Below are 6,000 nucleotides of genomic sequence, written 5' to 3' on the forward strand. Positions count from 1 at the left end.
ATCGCATCGCATACAATATAGCAGCATGCAATGCAATGCAATTCGATTTTTAATTGTACAAGCACCCAGATGGGTGCTTACAATGTTAAATGCACCCCCACTGTCAACGCCACCCCCACTATCAACGCCAACCCGAAGCGTGGTGAGCCCGCGAGGGGCGGCGGTACATGTCCTCCGACCTTTTCATAACCCCACTATCCACGTTGGTGTGGAGTTGATTTTAGATAGTGTGGTGAGCGCAGCAAGCCACCGAGCCCGAAGCGTGGCGAGTGCAGCGAGCCCCGCAAGGGGACGCGGATGACAACATGTATTCCGCATCCGCTCGCTGTGCTCGCCACACTATCTAAAATGACTCCGCGCCGACGTGGATAGTGGGGGTATGAAAAGGTTGGAGGACGCGTACCGCCGCCCCGCATGGGCTCACTGCGCTTGCCACGCTTCGGGTTGGCGTTGATACTGGGGGTGGCGTGGACAATGGGGGTGCATTTAACATTGGAAGCACCCATCAGGGTTGTACAATTAAAAATCGCATCGCATCGCATGCCATTTGCTGAAATGCAATGCTGTGCGATATTAAATTGTACATTCTGGGTCATTTACCCGATTATTGCATCGCATACCATCGCATACCATCGCATACCTTATGTAAGGGTATGCAATGGGCGCCATGCTAGGAAACAAGTACCATCCAATCTACAGCGAAGCGTAGGATACACGCCAAACTGTAATATTTGATATTAGGTAGGTTAACTCCACCTCTCTGAGCAGTTTGCATTAGCTTGTAAAGGCTAATTCTAGGTTTTTTGGGAGTTCCAAATAAATTTGGATACCATAGCATTAAGAGATGATACTGTAGGTCAGATTTGGTGAGTAAAACTGGGTCATTTGTAGAACATATAATAGTTTAGGGAAACTAGCCAACTTAAAAAGATTACAGCGGCCTATGAAATTAAGAGGTAGATTTTGCCATAAGGTAAATTCCATTAAAATTTTTTGAATAACCGGAGTTATGTTACGTGTATATAGTCTTTTTTATTTTTTTTAAAGCGGCAATCATTAACAAGGCAGCAGCATTCCTTGCAATTGATTGCCGCTTTAAAAATGCATCAGATTCCAGCCGCAACATCCCGCAACTTGGATCCTATTATATTTTGCCGTATAAAAGTAATGTCATGCATTTGAGGCTGTGTGCGCCCTACATTTGAATTGCTCCATTGTGTGCCCTCTAGCGTATGCAGCACACTTGAATCCCCCCCTAAGAGGTGAGGAGCAGCGTTAGCCTTTCATTGTATCGGATATAATAGTATGACATCGCATTGATAATCATTCATGCTCTTAGAAAGGCTTTTCTGTATGATATTCCAGTTATTGCATGTTTAATCAGATGAGTAACAGGACAAGTGTGCGCGTAGCCCGGAGCCGGCTATCACACAGCTGGATAGGATGCCATACAATGTTCCAGTGTAGGATGTACAGCTGTTGTTTCATACACACAACGTAATTACCGTGAACCATAACTCACATGCAGAGCGGCCTTCATTCAGAGATAACAAAAGGGCACATTTTCTGCATGTCAGCATTAGGAATGCACATCCACAGCGTAAAAAGGTAGTAATAAAATAAAATAATAATGATATTATTACTAAAGAGGGGGAGGGGGGATTTTGCTAGCCGCAGTACATCTCATCATTCATAGACAGAGGGAATTTAGTCCCAAATCATTTGCAAAAAAAACTCTATATTATTTATATGCTGCATATACTGTATGTACTTTTCAAGCCAGCAGTAAAGGTTTTATTATTATTACTTTATGCCCTGATAACATTGATTTCTAGCCCCAATAAATCATCTATAGCCATAATTTACCTATTAAATATTGCCATGGAAACGGAGCGATACTCTGCTGCCTTGGCGATACTAGCCTAAAGCATAGTTGCCTACCCTCCTGCATTCTGCAGGAGACTCCCTGAAATAACAGCAATCTCCCTCTCTCCCTCATTAGTCTAGCAATCTCCCTCATGTCACCTAGCCCACATTACACTGTTACATCAGTTACCTCCCCTCCTGCATTCTGCAGGAGACTCCCTGAAATAACAGCAATCTCCCCCTCTCCCTCATTAGTCTAGCAATCTCCCTCATATCACCTAGCCCCATTACACTGTTACATCATAGTTACCTCCCCTCCTGCATTCTGCAGGAGACTCCCTGAAATAACAGCAATCTCCCTCTCTCCCTCATTAGTCTAGCAATCTCCCTCATGTCACCTAGCCCACATTACACTGTTACATCATAGTTACCTCCCCTCCTGCATTCTGCAGGAGACTCCCTGAAATAACAGCAATCTCCCTCTCTCCCTCATTAGTCTAGCAATCTCCCTCATGTCACCTAGCCCACATTACACTGTTACATCAGTTACCTCCCCTCCTGCATTCTGCAGGAGACTCCCTGAAATAACAGCAATCTCCCCCTCTCCCTCATTAGTCTAGCAATCTCCCTCATATCACCTAGCCCCATTACACTGTTACATCATAGTTACCTCCCCTCCTGCATTCTGCAGGAGACTCCCTGAAATAACAGCAATCTCCCTCTCTCCCTCATTAGTCTAGCAATCTCCCTCATGTCACCTAGCCCACATTACACTGTTACATCATAGTTACCTCCCCTCCTGCATTTTGCAGGAGACACCCTGAAATAACAGCAATCTCCCTCTCTCCCTCATTAGTCTAGCAATCTCCCTCATGTCACCTAGCCCACATTACACTGTTACATCATAGTTACCTACCCTCCTGCATTCTGCAGGAGACTCCCTGAAATAACAGCAATCTCCCTCTCTCCCTCATTAGTCTAGCAATCTCCCTCATGTCACCTAGCCCACATTACACTGTTACATCATAGTTACCTCCCCTCCTGCATTCTGCATGAGACTCCCTAAAAATAACAGCAATCTCCCTCTCTCCCTCATTAGTCTAGCAATCTCCCTCATGTCACCTAGCCCACATTACACTGTTACATCATAGTTACCTACCCTCCTGCATTCTGCAGGAGACTCCCTGAAATAAAAGCAATCTCCCTCTCTCCCTCATTAGTCTAGCAATCTCCCTCATGTTACCTAGCCCACATTACACTGTTACATCATAGTTACCTCCCCTCCTGCATTCTGCAGGAGACTCCCTGAAATAACAGCAATCTCCCTCTCTCCCTCATTAGTCTAGCAATCTCCCTCATGTCACCTAGCCGACATTACACTGTTACATCATAGTTACCTCCCCTCCTGCATTCTGCATGAGACTCCCTGAAATAGCAGCAATCTCCCTCTCTCCCTCATTAGTCTAACAATCTCCCTCATGTCACCTAGCCCACATTACACTGTTACATCATAGTTACTTCCCCTCCTGCATTCTGCAGGAGACTCCCTGACATAGCAGCAATCTCCCGCTCTCCCTCATTAGTCTAGCAATCTCCCTCATGTCACCTAGCCCACATTACACTGTTACATTTTTTTGTCCTAGATACATTTACATTTCCCAGCACTGTACCATGTATAGTAGCTCTCACTAACGGCTTTGGGGCTCATCTACATTTGGATATAAGTCATTTAAAAAGATTCCTCTCAGATGTAGCAGTCCACACCCACGCTTCTAGGTGCCACGTTCACAATCTCTCCATATATGGAACTAGACACGCCCTTTGGGTGGAGCATGACACGCCCCCTCAACTATAATCTCCCTGAGTATGGCCTAAAGTGGTAAGTATTACATAAGCACTTAAAACTTACCTCCCAACTTAGATATTTTTCAAATCGGGACCTGCAGCACCAGAGGCGGGGCTTGCACAGATAAGGGGGCGGTGGTGGCTGAGCATCAGTATTCAGAGGAGTGTGTGTGTCGCTCCCATATTGGTGGGGGTTATTACCTCATATTTTGGGTTTAGAACAACACAAATTATGTATACCCTGTCCCTCGTATTAGGAACCCATCCCCCCAATGCTAAAACGCACAAATTGCGGAATGCAGTATCTCCTTGATGGCTGAAACGTCGGCAAGTTTAATATTCTGCCCGGTAGGCCATTCTCTCTGTGAACTCATAAAATGGAGGATTGTTGGGCTGTAGTAACGAGTAAATGGATAGCCCATATTCCCCTGAATACTGGTCTGGTTATTCTGCACCGCAGTAATGTCACTGGTTCTTAAGAGGGATGTACCAAACCTTCAAGATAATTGGAGGAGTTGCCCAAAGCAACCAATCAAATTCAAGGTATCATTCATGTATTACAGTCTATAGGATGACAGAAGCTGATTGGCTACCTTTTAACGAAGTTCCAGCCTACAAAATGGCCGCCTCCCTGTTCTGTGGGCTACTTTAAGCCCGAGACTTCATGCAACTGTACATAATATACACAGCCGTGTGCATTTCTCACACTCACTACCTCTCCCTCCTGTGTGTTGTGATAGAGTCTGACACAGTAGCATCTCCAGACACATAGCTCAGAATTAAACACACAATGTAAAACCAGTCAGACAGAAATGTGCACACAGTACACCACTGCTGGCTCCTTCTCTCCCAGCCATGTAACCCTTTGCATGCAAGAAATTCCACCATGTTTGATAAGAGAAGACATTATTGTTTTAACTGTTTGCGAAGTCAACCTATCTATCTGGCACAGTACAGCCAATTTGAAAAGGAACAAAAATGTGTTAAAGCCTGAAGGATTTCTCCACCCCAAAATCTATATCTTAGTACATAGTGTGCTCGCAGGCTTACAGTTCCTGTTCACCGTGGTCAGACTGTCGGGGCTTGCATGGTCGATACGCAAGTCTGACTGCATGGCAGTGTTATGTCACCTCTAATGGAATGGGCACAGGGCCGGTCTTGTTCTTACTTGCATGGGCATACTCTAGTGGAGCAGCTGGAAGGCTCCCAAAAATCAGGCTGCACTCCCGACCCACCGGAGAAGTGGGCAAGCCTCTTAGATCCAGCCGCTACCCGCCGGTAACCCCATGCAGATGACTGCGAAAGTAGGAAGTCCGATGATGCAAAGTATTAGTAGATGTTTTAAATAAAACATATTTGGGCCAGATGTACTAAGCTTAAAAAGTGATAAAATGGAGACTGATAAAGTATTTTTTATGCTTAGTACCTCTCACCCATAATGCCGTGTCTCGGGATCACCTCACAATTGTATAGGGTCTAGTGTGTAGTGTTAGTTGCGCATAACATTGTGGTATGTACCAGGCACGGAGATGACAATATGCTCTGTTCATGCATGACTAAATTAGTCCTGTATTTATTACTGTATTTATTAGCGGTGTTTGTTCTAAGTAAAAGAAAGCTCTTATTTGAGGCAATTTACTAACGAAATGTTGCCGGAGCCGATTCCCGCATCGCTGAGCACCCTTGGGGTCTGGGTATAGCCGTGACGTGGCCTGCTGGGAAACGCTGGTGGGATGGAAGCACAAACCCTCTCTGGCTTCCAGTTCCACAAATAAAAATGAAAATCTAAAAAATAAAATGATTAATTTGCTGCAAATCCTGGTGAAAGGGAGATTGAGGTGGATTTTACCTATGTGCTGTATACCCGTGTACCCTGGGTAATCCCCCACCTCAGCTCAGTGTCAGCGAGCCAGATGCAGTCCGTGACTACCTATTGGAAGTTCTACCTGTCAGTCACAGACACTACAGGCAGTCCCATTGGGAGGTGTTTCCTCCCTCTAATAAGACTGCCAGACTGGGAGAAACTCTCCGCCTTTGGCGCAGTCCTAGTTGGCTTCTATGGGCTGCCGCCAATGCAGTCCGTAAAAGCCTGTGTTTTGAGCACAAGCAGTTGCATCATGACTTGTTCCAGCCCTGGCACCTACCAGATCAATTGTGCAGGCGCTTGGATCTGGCTGTCTCCTCATCTCTCCTCTCAGGGCCCGGCGGCGCAGGTATCTCTTGTTAATAAGGCTCTCCTATACTTTGTACAGGGAATTTCTGCGCTGGTGAGAGCCATAGCCTGCGAAG

The sequence above is a fragment of the Crinia signifera genome, chromosome 11 (assembly GCF_055691185.1).
Source record: "Crinia signifera chromosome 11, ASM5569118v1, whole genome shotgun sequence".
Taxonomy (NCBI): Eukaryota; Metazoa; Chordata; class Amphibia; order Anura; family Myobatrachidae; genus Crinia; species Crinia signifera.